This window comes from Eriocheir sinensis, chromosome 27 (assembly GCF_024679095.1).
Source record: "Eriocheir sinensis breed Jianghai 21 chromosome 27, ASM2467909v1, whole genome shotgun sequence".
In the NCBI taxonomy this organism is placed as follows: domain Eukaryota; kingdom Metazoa; phylum Arthropoda; class Malacostraca; order Decapoda; family Varunidae; genus Eriocheir; species Eriocheir sinensis.
The window spans coordinates 7,177,352-7,191,120 of NC_066535.1; the positions used below are offsets into that span (position 1 = coordinate 7,177,352).

The 13,769-nt window shown below is 43.9% G+C and overlaps 1 protein-coding gene and 1 long non-coding RNA gene across 4 annotated transcripts in view; one reads left to right on the forward strand and one right to left on the reverse strand.

Annotated features, from left to right (window-relative positions):
- Positions 1-9,123, reverse strand: part of LOC127004053 (uncharacterized) — a 101,480-nt gene extending 92,357 nt beyond the window's left edge. For both annotated transcript variants that reach the window (XR_007757598.1, XR_007757597.1), the window contains exon 1: positions 8,682-9,123. This is a non-coding gene — a long non-coding RNA (uncharacterized LOC127004053). The remainder of the gene's footprint in view (positions 1-8,681) is intronic.
- LOC127004051 (sal-like protein 3) overlaps positions 1-13,769 on the forward strand; it is a 96,211-nt gene that overhangs the window by 71,960 nt on the left and 10,482 nt on the right. The gene's annotated exons all lie outside the window — the stretch shown is intronic.

Sequence of the window (13,769 nt, forward strand, 5' to 3'; positions counted from 1 at the left end):
CATATACCTTCCCTTCCCCCTTCCATCCTCCGTCTGGCTCTCTCTTGATTCCCTTTCCTACAGTTTCCCCTTCCTCCCTCCTTTCCTTACCCACCTCAACTCTCCCCTTCCTCCCTTGATTAATTCCTCTATCTGACCCTCTCTTATTGCCTTCTCTTTCTCCTCCAGCTTCCCCTTTCTCGACCCTCCCTGAGTGCCTCCCCCTTCCACCTGTTTCTCCCTCCATTCTCTCCCCCATCGATCTTCTCAATCCTCCATCTGACCCTCTATGACTGCCTTCCCCCTCCCCCTCCTTCTTCCCTTCCCTCCTCCCCTCACAGCACTTTTCCGTGACTCACTCCGCAAGCAGCTACACCGTTACCTCATCCAGTAATTAAGAAGTGATTATGAGCCAGGTGAAGCGAGCGAACATACACGAAATCACACACGCACACGCACACACACACACACACACACACACACACACACACACACGGTTGGAGTGGCCGTAAAAGAAGTCAACATTAGTCTTGCGTCTTCAGAACTGAGAATAATGAACGTGCCGCCGCCTCAGCTCCCTACGGCCCCGACACAGGAATTGAGGACTCGCTCGCTGCAGACGCCCGGAGCGGAAGGCCGTAATGGTGGGCCTGCGTCGGCAAACTCTTATTATCTAAGGCATCACTAACTAGGGTACAGATGGTTCAATTGCTCTCCTTTCTGATAACTATAATATGTACGCAGTAATGACGGCTCCGCTTCCTCGCATGTGGACTGGACGACAAGAAGGCTCCAAGCATAACATGTGATCAGAGCGAGGCACAGGCAGACCCAAGGAGACAAGATCCAGGTAATGAAGGGTTCGCTGTCCATCCTAAGGTGCCATGAATGAAAACCATCTATTTAATTTTTTGGAAATCAGAAAATTATCAAAATTATTTAATAGTACAGCCGATCATCACTGTCGTCATGTCATCACTGGTTCATTACAGGACGAACACCTTTGCCAACGTCCAACAGAAAACCAAGTGGAAAGATAGAAAAAAGATAAATAAGAGATAAAAGAGATAAAATAGAGCAGTTGCCGGCGCAGGGTACACTACAATAAGATCTCACAGATAAAGAATGATGGGGAAGGCCTTGGAACTGAAAAGAACTGGTAACGTCTGAAGATGATGACGTATTTCCTGACCCTTACTCCGTCTTGCTCGCCGCGAAACAATTATGCAACACTGGCCCAGCCTTACACACACACACGAATCTCAGCAGCTGTGAGTTACCCAACAACTGGATTTACTCAATTGATGCTTATCACCGTCCCCTTTCATGGCGGCAAACACCAGTGGCCGCCAGGTGGGCAGGACGCTTCCCCACACCTGGCCTGCATCGCTGCTCCAGGTATTCAGGTCAGCCTAGACGGGGTGGACGCACGAACTAACGCACTGTGCCACCCTGGGTAATGTGTCCATCAATTCGTACGCGTTTTTTCAATCGGTAACCATATAGGGAGGAAAAAAGTACTCGTGATGTTTAAGATGTTATAAAAATTGGGATCTACTGCTGAGAAAATGATCCTTAGTTTGACCATATTTTTTTTATCATATACGGCAGAAAAAAAAAACTTAATATTTATGATGTTATAAAAATGGCTTATTCTTAAGAAAAAAAATCCCCCCCCCAAAAATCCATAATATAAGTTTTTTTTTCTTGTATCAGTTAGTTTTTCCAGAGCAACTAGTTTTCTTTATTTATTTATTTGCTTTCCGAGCCGAGTTCCGCGTCTTTAAGCCAGTAATATAGAACGTGCATGCACAGAAGGGCCACGGTCACCCTCTTCTTTCCCTCTCCCCACTTTCCCTTCTCTTCTGCTTTGCTTCCCTGCACCCTCTTCCTCTTTCTTGCTGGGATCTTCTTCCTTTTGCTTCCCTTCCTCTCTGCTTCTCTTCGCCTTGCCTCCCTCCTTTCTTTCCTTTACTTCTTTCCTTCGGCTTTCTCTTCTTGCTTCCCGCACCCTCTTTCTTTATTCCCCTCTTCCTTTTGCTTCCCTCACTCCAGTCTTCTTGTTTTCCTCCTCTTCGCCTTACTTTCATCACTTTCTTGCTTTCCTTCCTATCTCCTTTACTGCCCCCGTATTTTTCATCGTTTCTCTCATTCTCTTCCTTAATTCTTCTTCCATTTCTTCTCTCTCTACATCCATTCCCCTTGTTTTATTCCCTCCCTTTCCTTTTCTCTCTTTCCATCCTATTCCTTTGCTTCCCTCCCCTTCCTACTCATCCTTCTCTCTCTCTCTCTCTCTCTCTCTCTCTCTCTCTCTCTCTCTCTCTCTCTCTCTCTCTCTCTCTCTCTCTCTCTCTCTCTCTCTCTCTCATTATTTTGCTCCTTTCCATGCGATCTCTTCCTTTACTCTCATCATCCAGTTTCCTTCTCCTCCTCCTCTCATTTCACCCCATGTTGCTTTCCTTCGGTTCCTCTCTTCCATTCACTTCCCTCACTTCATCTATCTTCCTTGTTTTGTTCATTTACTTCCCTCCCCTTCATGCTCTTCCTTTCCCTCCTATCTTCTTTGCTTTCATCATCTAGTTCCTTCTTGCCTCTCCTCTCTTTTTATCGTCTTGTTTTTTTCATCCTTTCCCATAATTCATCTCTCATTCCTTTTACGTTCCTTACCCCATCCATTTCCCTACTTTTACTCTTCTTCTCTTTGCAATTATCCCTTTCTTCCCCTCACTTTCCTTTATAATTCATGTTTCTTCCCCAATTCCTATACCTTACTATCTTGCTTTTCCTTACCATCGTATCCCTTTGCTTCCCTCTCCTTCTTAATCCTTCATGCCATCCAATCTCCTTTGCTTGCATCACCCAGTTTCCTCGTGCTCCTCCTCTCACATGACCCTGGCTGGCTACGTGCATGACCCGGGCACTTGGAGGCACCACCACACCCACACGATGCCCCCGCCCCCTCTCAAGCTCCCCGCCCCCCGCCCTAGCTTCGAGAGGCCGCGTCGTGACCAGCCGCGGGTGAGGTGTCTCGTAAGCTTAGCCCCGCGCACGGCAACCTGACTAATGGGACAGCCTCGCCGCCGGAGATATCTGCATAAAAATTCAACTCCTACTAATGTGCTTATAAGACCTCTGGCGGGCGATAACTATGCAATCAACGTAGACTTCTCACCTCAGACGCATACTCACACACACACACGCACACACACACACACACACACACACACACACGTGATAAAAAAGGAAATCAAGGAAATATATATAAAAAATGGAGGAACAATTTCAATACCAGCATTTGATTTTAGCATTGAACTCGTAATAAGTTTGACCTCTCTCTCTCTCTCTCTCTCTCTCTCTCTCTCTCTCTCTCTCTCTCTCTCTCTCTCTCTCTCGGATGGGCAGTTCGGGTACAAGACAGCAATATCAGCATATCAAAGTCAACATTTTCGCGCCAAGACGCCGTGAATTTACACACGTACAAACATTTGTTTATATATTTTTTATTTTTTTATCTTTATTTATCTTTAGTTCACCTACTGGTTCGGGAAAGCATTTAGAAAAGTTAATTGTCTTGAGTTCATAGTTCTCCTCTTCCTCCTCCTCCTCCTCCTCCTCCTCCTCCTCCTCCTCCTCTTCCTCCTCCTCCTCCTCCTCCTTCTCCTTCTCCTCCTCTTCATCACTCAACTACCAACTTTAATCACAGCAGTTTGTTTACAAGGAGAATTTTCTAAAGATGTATTCACGTTATTTCTAGCTCAGGGGACTTGTGTGCGTGTGTGTGTGTGTGTGTGTGTGTGTGTGTGGAGCTGACACTACATACGAATAATTTTCACTTTTTGCTTCATCTGTGAGTTCTCTCTCTCTCTCTCTCTCTCTCTCTCTCTCTCTCTCTCTCTCTCTCTCTCTCTCTCTCTCTCTCTCTCTCTCTCTCTCTCTCTCTCTCTCTCTCTCTCTCTCTCTCTCTCTCTCTCTCTGTCTCTCATCGTTCTTTCTCGGCACGTCACAAACCTGATATACATGTGCCAGTCTTCCTTCTTTTATTAATACATTCTTTTCTTAAAATCGCGTCCACTTTTCTCTCTCGTTTTTATTTCCTTTTTTTTCTATTATTGTTCGTCTTTTATTCACGATTTTTCTGTCTCTTCTCCTTTTCTTCTTTTATTAGTCTTTTCTTCACCATTTTTCTGTCTCTTTTGCGTTGTTCTACTTTTCACTCCATCACTATTTTCGTTATTATTGTTATTCCTATCTGTGTTAGTATTATTTTTTATTACTACCACTATTACTACCACCACTACAACTACTATCACTACCACTACCACTACTACTACTACTACTACCAATACTACTACTACCAATGCTTTATCATCTTCTTTAACCGAAATTATCACTTTTGCTTCTACCAACTCGCTCAGCTCTCCCTCTCTCCCCTCTTCCTTCGTCCCACTCTCCCTCCCCTCTTCCACTTGGGGTTCCACTACTGGTACGAACATTGATAGTCATCTGTTGTAGTACTGAGGAGGAGGAGGAGGAGGAGGAGGAGGAGGAGGAGGAGGAGGAGGAGGAGGAGGAGGAGGGAGCAAAAACAAGCTACTAGCCAGTGTGAAAGTTGTCTGACCGGTGGTGGTGGTGGTGGTGGTGATGGTGGTGGTGGTGGTGGTGGTGGAGAGGGAGGTTTGGGGGGTGGGGGTGGGGGAGCCAACCACCACCACTACCACCACCACCACCAGAACTACAGCTTCTACCACCACCACCACTACTACCACCTGTTTCTCTTTTTTTTTTTTCACTACTCAATTTGTCGACTTGCATTTTTTCACAGTACCTCTCTCTCTCTCTCTCTCTCTCTCTCTCTCTCTCTCTCTCTCTCTCTCTCTCTCTCTCTCTCTCTCTCTCTCATCATCATCATCTGCTCCCTTTGTTTAGACGTAATTCGGCGTTGCAAAAGGGTGAACAACCTTATCTGGCAACACTGTCTATATTTTTTTTAGTCTTCCTTTATTTATTCCGTTTTCTTTCACACACCTTTACGCATTCCTCATAATACTGCTGATATTTTTTTTGGGGGGGAGGTTCTTTTTCTATCTATTTATATGTCAACTTTCTCTCCGGTCCAGTCGAGAATATTATCATTATTATTACAACTTTTTATTTTATTTTACTTCTTTCTTTTGTTCTCTGCTGCGAGTTTCTTTTTTTTTTTTTTTTGGTGTTGTTTGTTTTGTTTGGTATTGCGTTAATGGCGTGTGTTTAAGATTTCATTAATTTCCGAATGAGTTAATCTGAGTCCGTCGATCAAAGAGAGCCCGAAGGCGGAACACACACACACACACACACACACACACACACACACATACACACACACACACACACACACACACACACACACACACACACACACACACACACACATCCGTTCCCTTGCTTTATTCCTCTCTTCTTTCTTTTTCTTTCTGTCCATCTTACCTTCCAACACACACACACACACACACACACACACACACACCAAGAGGAAGCAAGGAACATTCTATTATTAACGAAGAAGAAAAAAGGAAGAGGAAGGTCAACAAAAGTCATTAGATATTTGATCATATTTCCCTGGAGATGACAGAGACGGAGAGAAGAAGAAGAAGACGTGAGTGAGTTAATGAAGTTGAGACGAAGAAATAAATATGAGACTGAGAATGGAGAGAGAGAGAGAGAGAGAGAGAGACCTGAACAAAGAGAGAGAGAGAAGCGAGAGAGAGAAAGGAGAAGAGAGGAGAGAGAGAGGAGAAAGAGAGAGAGAGAGAGAGAGAGAGAGAGAAGGAAGAGGAGGAGGAGGAGGAGTGAAATGAAAGGAAAATGAGCAAAGAAAAAGGGAAGAGGAAAGAGGAAAAAAGAGCTGGAAAATAGAATAGGTAAAGTTTATAGGAGGGAAAGAAGGAGGGAAAGAAGGAGGTTAAAAAAAAAGATGAAAGAAAAGAGGAAAGAACACGAGAAGCGAGGAGGAAGAAAAGAAAGTAAAGAAGAAAACTAAAAAGGGATCGAAAATAAAGAGGAGCAAGGGGAAAAGTATAGAGATAAGAAGAAAAGAAAGAAAAATAGAAGACAAGAGAAAGATATTGAGGAGGAAGGAGAAAATAAAGAGCAGCAACAAAAAGGTTAAAGACAAAAAAAAAAAAAAAGAGGCTTAATAAAGAAGAGAACCAACGCAGCTTCGAAAATAAAGTGAAGTCATTCCATTTAGGTGGGAATTAAAAGCCTCAGTTCACTAATTCTTCTTCTTGGCGCCCATTACAAAGGAGGGAAAGTGCATCAGAGGGGGAGGAGAGGAGATGAGGAAGGAAAAGGGAGGAGAGGAGGGATGAAGTAAAGGGATAACGGCGGAAGGGACAGGGGGGGAAGAAACGAGGAATGGAGCGTGCACGGGAGGTACGAGGGTGAGGGCGCGAGAGATAAGGGGGTGATGAGAAGGGAGGGAGGGAGAGATAAGGGGGTGATGAGAAGGAGGAGGAGAGATAAGGGGGTGATGAGAAGGAGGAGGGAGAGATAAGGGGTGATGAGAAGGGAGGAGGGAGAGATAAGGGGTGATGAGAAGGAGGAGGGAGAGATAAGGGGTGATGAAGGGAGGAGGGAGATAAGGGGTGATGAGAAGGAGGGAGGGAGATAAGGGGGTGATGAGAAGGGAGGGAGGGAGAGATAAGGGGGTGATGAGAAGGGAGGGAGGGAGAGATAAGGGGGTGATGAGAAGGGAGGGAGGGAGAGATAAGGGGGTGATGAGAAGGGAGGGAGGGAGAGATAAGGGGGTGAGGGAAGGGAGGGAGGGAGTGAGGGAAGGAAACAAAAGGATGAGAGAGGAAGATAAGGGGTAAGGGGAGGGAAGGGAGGAAATGAGAGAGGGAGATAAGGGAGTAAGGGAGGGGGGGAGGAAATTTTACAGCCGTGCAATAACAAAAAAGAAACATTCAATTCATCTCCTCCAAGCATCATATCTCCCACAAGTAGTCTCCTTTTATTCTCCTCCTCCTTCTCTTATTCATTTTCTCCCTCCTCCTCTTCCTCCTCCTCCTCCTTCTCTTATTCATTTTCTCCCTCCTCCTCCTCCTCCTCCTCCTCTTTCTTTCGTCTCATCCTGTGTTTTAAATGGAACTCACGACCTCGCGTCAGCCGGAAGCGCTTGTCTAATGACGTCATCGATTCTACCTACTTACATGTGTGTGTGTATGTGTGTGTGTGTGTGTGTGTGTGTGTGTGTGTGTGTGTGTGTGTGTGAAGATATCTCGGTTCTCATTTTCTCTCTCGAAGCTTGGCACTCCTCCTCCTCCTCCTCCTCCTCCTTCTCTTCCTTCTCCTCTTGCTTCCTTCCTTCACGCTCTCCGCTGTTCGCTAAAAAGGCTCGCGATCTGATAATGGAGATGACAGTGAAATGTGGACGAAAAAGTTCGGTCTGATAAAAAAGGAGGGGGAGAGAGAGAGAGAGAGAGAGAGAGAGAGAGAGAGAGAGAGAGAGAGAGAGAGAGAGAGAGAGAGAGAGCATAATGACAAGGCGAGAATAGGAAGTGCAAACATAACAGTGAATGCTAGTGGAGATAACGTAGGAGGAGGAGGAGGAGGAGGAGGAGGAAGAGAAGGAGGAGGAAGAGGAGGAGGAGGAGGAGGAGGAAGCTTCAGGGGAGGGGAGGAGGAGGAGGAAGTCAGGGGAGGGGAAGGAGGAGGAGGAGGAGGAATCTTGGAAAACTGTAGAGCAGAGCGAAAGAGGAGGGAAGGTGGCGGGAGGGGGGGGAGGAAGGAGGTAAGAATGTGTGTGGGTGGAGAGAGATTGACCTGTCCCCCCCCCCCCACTCTCTCTCTCTCTCGGTAAATACAACTTCCATAAATTTAAGATGACAGAGATAAGATAAACAGATCCCACATGAATAAACAAATACATAAATAACTTGCTATATAAATCAACACTACACCATTAATAGTTTCTTTCCTGAGGGTGGGGTGGAGGGGCAGAAAATACCAACACCACAACGACGAGACTAATATGAGCGCAAGGAAAGCCAAACACATTACGCCTCTGCCCGCTCTTTTCCTCCCCTGCACCACCTCCGCAAAACATTCACACGAGTCTCCCCTTCCCAAACTCCGTGCTCTCCATTGTCCCTCCCCCGTAATAGGTCACACCCACGTTCGTGTCGGCGTGGCACTTTGACAGCACCGGAGGGGATAACTCGAAGAGGTTACGAAAGGACATAAATGGACTCGGAAGATACATGGGTGAACGCTTGAAGAGAAAAACACTTGCGGGAGGTTAAGGTTGCAAAAGGGTGATGGTGGTGGTGGTGGCGTTGGTGGTTAGAGGGGAGGCGGAGGTGGTTGGTCTAACACTGATATTACTGAATGAAATGGTATGGAAGGATGGTTATAAAGTACTTATGCCGATGCTTACCGATAGAAGAGCAATGGGGGAAAGGAAGCAAGCCACGGAAAGGGTGTTGATGGTAAGTGATGTGGGGGCTGGTTTAACACTTCAGTATGACTAGATAAATTACATAAAAGGATACTTATGTCTACGTGACCCATGGAAGCTCACCGACAAAAGAGAAGCGGGGGTGTAGAGGCAGGAAAGGGTGATGACTGAGGCTGTAAAATGGAGAGGGTTAACACTATGATATTACTTGATTTAACGACATGGAAGGATGAGTATGTCTGCATGACCCATGGAAGCTCACCAAGAGAAGAGCAGCGATGATGGAAAGGCAGCAAGGCACGTAACAGGCGCTGATGGTGGTGGTGGGTGGAGGCGGAGGCAAGTCAGGCAGGAAGGCAGGCAGGCAGCGTCCACGACCCACCCATTCACTTTTCCTTGCCTCGGTCACGGCTTCCCGGGTCTCCACGCTCGCCTCTGCATCCTATCCGCGGCGTCTTGGTGCATCACGTGTCGCAAAACACACTTGTAAGCGTCTCATGTCCGCGTCAAAAAAAGCTGAGACGCGGTAATCCTTCACAAGTCCACGACACACACTCAAGCTATTGCCACCACGGGGATCATTCGTGTTCGTTTTCATCTCGACGGCTGTGTCCTAACCTTCGACCCTTGGCTTTGGTTCCCTGCTGTATTTACGTTATTTGTTTTTCTGCCTCTGCCTTCGAATATAAATGAATGCAAGGATGGCCGAGTATGCTTTTACGAGGTGAAATATAAGGCGCATCTGGTAATGGTTTCTTCCTAATGAGGTTGAACGTGAAGGGTGTTGCAACGCGAGACTTTTCTGCATCAGTGAGTGGCCACGAGTACTGTTCCGCTTCGCTGTCTCTTAATGAAGTTGTTGTTTTCTTCTGGATGGTTAAGCTTCGTCTTAGAGAGAGAGAGAGAGAGAGAGAGAGAGAGAGAGAGAGCGGCTAAGGGATCAAAGGGCTCGTGAATGGAAACGAGACACTGGGTTGGTGGTTCGAACAGAGGAGGTGAGATAATTTCGAAGCCTCACCAAGACGAGCGTTACATCTGATTCACTTCAGTTGTTGCTTGTAGTGATAATAATGATGATGATGATGATGATGATGATGGAAAAAATAATGATGATGATGATAATAATATGAATAAGAATAAGAATTAGAAGAAGAAAAATTAATAGGATCACTACTACTACTACTACTACTACTACTACTACTACTACTACTACTACTACTACTACTACAAAATGAAGAAGAAAAAGAAGAATGACTGAAGTTTTAATCTTTCTATAACAGTGTCTTACATCAGCATAATAATCACCTTTTAAACACTCACAAAATTTCTGAGAAGAATAAAACGGCGAAAAACAAACATTACCAGGAAATAAACAAAACCTCACACACGCAGACGTCGTAGAGAGAAAAAAAAGAAAAATGAATAAACAAATAATATCCGAATTTCAGGAAACCATTTTATTTCACTCAACCTCATCACCAGCGACCCACCACAAAGAAAGAAGACACAAAGAACCTTCGTCTACCGGTCCTCCCACTCAATACACAAAAAGTTATCTTGCAAGGAATTCAAATGTAAACAACGAGTCTTTTTTTTCTTCCTTCGCCTAACTTTCCCTCGCCAAGAAAACAGTCGGACCTTTAAGCGGCGTCCGGCTGTCACATTTCCAGTCTCATCATATTTTCCGCGCCTCATGTATATGTTTACCTGGAGGATGAAGGCGGCATATTAGGAAGAGCCCGGGTGTATACAGGTATTGTGTGGGGAGGGAGGGAGAGAGAGAGAAAGAGAGAGAGATGGAAAGAGAAAGATAAATAGCTAGATGGAGGTATAAATATGATAGATAGATAGATATAGTTGATTAGTTAGTTAGATATAAATAGAGAGAGAGAGAGAGATGGAAAGAGAAAAAGAAATCGTTAGATGGAGGTATAAATATAATAGATAGATTGATATAGTTGATTAGTTAGTTAGATATAAATATATATAGAGAGAGATCGAAAGAGAAAGATAAATAGTTAGATGAAGGTATAACTATGATATATATATATATATATATATATATATATATATATATATATATATATATATATATATATATATATATATATATATATAGATAGATAGATAGATAGATAGATAGATAGATAGATAGATAGATAGATAGATAGATAGATAGATAGATAGATATAGATATAGATAGATAGATAGATATAGATAAATAGATATAGATATATAGATATAGATGATTAGTTAGTTAGATATAGATAGACAGAAAGAGAGATAGTTAGTTATTTAAGTAAGTAGGTAGGTACGTAGACAGATAGGTAGGCAATTAGATAGTTAGTTAGTTGGTTAGTTAATTAATTGGTCAGTTAGTTAGTTAGAGAGAAGACAGATATAAAAAAAGGATGAAGAGAGAGACAGACACAGACAGAAGAGACAGGGACAGAAAGACAGAGACAGAGACAGACAGAGCGAGACAGACAGAGTCACCATGAGCCTAATACCCGCTCATACCCTCGCCAAGTGCAGCCAGCTTGGGCTCATCAGCATCTAATTAACACTGATGCTGCTCCCCTCTCCCCTCCCTCCCCCCCCTCCCCCGCCGGGCCACGCTAAGCTCTCTCTATAGTCGCGATGGAAACAAAAGAAAAAACGAAACCTAAAGGAAAATATATTACGTTTTGCACACAAGTAGTAGTAGTAGTAGTAGTAGTAGTAATAGTAATAGTAGTAGTAGTAGTAGTAATAGTAGTAATAGTAGTAGTAGTAGTAGTAGTAGTAGTAGTAGTAGTAGTAGTAGTCATTATTGCTATTTTATTATGTTTTACCTTCCTCTTCTTGGAGATTATTTTTTTTTTTATTAAAGAAAAAAACGAAACAACCAAATAATTATATAATACGTTTGCAAGCAGTATTTTTCCCTCTTTTTTCCTTTTAACTAAACAGAAAATAATTGCGTTTCCAGACTACATTTTACCTTCATTTTCCTTGTGGTCTTCTTTCTTTCATATTTTTTTTTTCCATCTCCACGAGGGGCTAATGTAGTGCTGAAGTGAATATTGCCTCTTTTTATTTTTTTTTTCACAACCTCAGACGAAAAACAAAACAAAGGCGGATAAACTAATGCAGCCACTTTGTCATAATTATTCTTTGGCTCCGTTTTAACCTCACGAAGCCAACCTGTAATTATTCTACCTTCCAGATCTTTTTAAATAGCCTTAGATGAGTAATAAAAAGAAAAAAAAGAGGATGAATCATAGCAATCACTGGCATTTATATCTTCCTCTATTATGAACTTACGAAACATACCAAAAAATACTCTTATCTTTAAAACTTTCTCGTACCCTCAACTAAGTAATAAAGAGAGAAAGGAATGACAAACAAAACCGTATAAAGCAAAGCAACTACTAACGTCATTTTCCTCCTATATAAACTAACCAAGTACTTGCAAATATTATCATCTTTAAAACCTTTTCGTGCCCTCAACTGAGTAATAAAGAGAGAAAGGAATGACAAACAAAACCGTATAAATCATAGCAACTATTAGCGTCATTTTCCTCCTATACAAACTAACCAAATACACTCGCAAATATCATCATCTTTAAAACCTTTTCGTAACCTCAACTAAATGAAAAAAAAGAGAGAATGGAATGACCAACAAAACCAAATCAATCACTGCAACTACTAGCGTCACTCTCCTCCAGTATCAACTAACCGAACACACTCGCAAACATCATCATCTTTTAAACCTTTTTCAAAACCCCAGACGAGCCTTCCAAGAGACAAAGGCAGGGCACATAAGGTCCAGTAACGACGGACACTCATTCTGTTTTCCCATTACGGAGCGTGAGTGTGCATTCTGGCCATCACGGAGGAGGAGGAGGAGCGGCTGTCGAGGCAATGAAGAAAATAAGAGAGGAGAGTAGAAGGTTCTTAAGCGTGGCACAGATTTCCTGGAGCATCGTCAGCATCAAGGAAGGAAGGACGGAAGGGGTAAAGGAAGCAAGGGGAGGAAGAAGAGGGGGAGGAAAGCGAAGGGTATAGAGTGATCATAGTAAAGGGAACAAGAGAGGGAAGGAAAGAGGAAGAGAGGGAGTTAAGCAGTAAGGAAGAACGGGAAGGTAGTACAGGGGAATAAAGGAAGAGGAGTGAAGGGAACGAGGGAGAGAGAGAGAGAGAGGGAAGCGAATGGGAAAAGAGGAAGAAAAGGAAAGGGAAAAGGAAGCAGGAGGAAAGAGGGAAGAAAAGAGGGAAACAATGAAAACAAAGTATGAAAGTAAATGAGGAGAGAATCAGACGGAGGGGCGCAATAGGAAAGAAAGAGAGAAGTAGAGAAAATAATTGGGAAAAGAGAGGAGGAAAGGAGGGAAATAAAGGATGCAAGTAAAAGGGGAAAAGAAGATAGATTACAAAAAGAAAGATTGAGAGGGAAGGAAAGAGAGGAAAAGAGAGGTGAAGGAAGGAGAAGGTGGAAGAGATTGGAAGACATGAGGGGGGGGAGAAAGGGAAGACAGGAGGAAAATAGCGGACTGAAGTAAAGAAGAAAAGACGAGAGGATGCAAACAGAAAGACTGCAAGGGAAGGAAGGGAGGGAAAGAGAGGTGAGGGAAGGAAAGGGAGGGAGAGATAGGAAGACAAGAAGGAAAAGACGGAAGGACGGGAGGAGAATAGTGAGTTAAAGAAGAAAAGACGTGAGGATGCAAAAGAAAGAACGAAAGGGAAGGAGAGGCAGGGAGAAGAAAGGGAAGAGGAGGCAAAGCGAGGACAGGGAGGCAAAGTGTGGAAAGGAAGGAAATGGAAGGCAAGGGGAGAAGAGGAAAGGGAAGGAGGAGGGATAGAAGCAAGGCAAGCGAGGGGAAACGAAGGAAGAAAGGGAGAGAAATAACAGATGCAAGGATAAAAGAACAAATCCGAGGGAAGAAGAGGAGGGAAAGAGGTATTAGAGTGAAGGAAGGTAAGGGAGGAGAGGAAAGGAAAGGGGAGAAGAGCGAAGGGAGGAGGGGAAGGAGAACTATAAGAGAGAAGGGAACTGGACACTTCATATCTCATCTCTTACTAAATCAGCTTACTCGAGGTTGGGCGTTCTGTACCGTCTCCGCCAGTTCTTCTCCCCCGCACAGTTGCTATCCATTTACAGGGGCCTTGTCCGCCTTCGTATGGAGTATGCATCTCATGTGTGGGGGGGCTCCACTCACACAGCTCTCCTTGACAGAGTGGAGTCAAAGGCTCTTCGTCTCATCAGCTCTCCTCCTCATACTGATAGTCTTCTACCTCTCAAATTCCGCCGCCATCTCTATCTTCTATCTTCTATCGATATTTTCATGCTGACTGCTCTTCTGAACTT